Source organism: Geospiza fortis, unplaced genomic scaffold (assembly GCF_000277835.1).
Source record: "Geospiza fortis unplaced genomic scaffold, GeoFor_1.0 scaffold237, whole genome shotgun sequence".
Classification (NCBI taxonomy): Eukaryota; Metazoa; Chordata; class Aves; order Passeriformes; family Thraupidae; genus Geospiza; species Geospiza fortis.
The window spans coordinates 2,227,504-2,227,752 of NW_005054319.1; positions in this window are offsets into that span (position 1 = coordinate 2,227,504).

Here is a 249-nt window from a genome sequence, read left to right on the forward strand (position 1 = left end):
AGCGCCGCACGCCGCGGCCACGCTGCCCGGCCCCGGCTGCGCCCCGGGTCCCTCCGTACTACAAAAGCTGCTATTTTTAGTCGGCGGAGCGCGCGGCGTCACAACAGGTTTCCTCACTTGTATTTTAAGAGCCATTCAAAGGCAGAGGCAGGCAGCGCGCTCATCCTCGGGGGGAAGAAAAATAACAACAAGAGACAGGGAAAGCATCACCTCGGCAAACACCCAGGGGACCCCCCAGCCCCGTGTCCC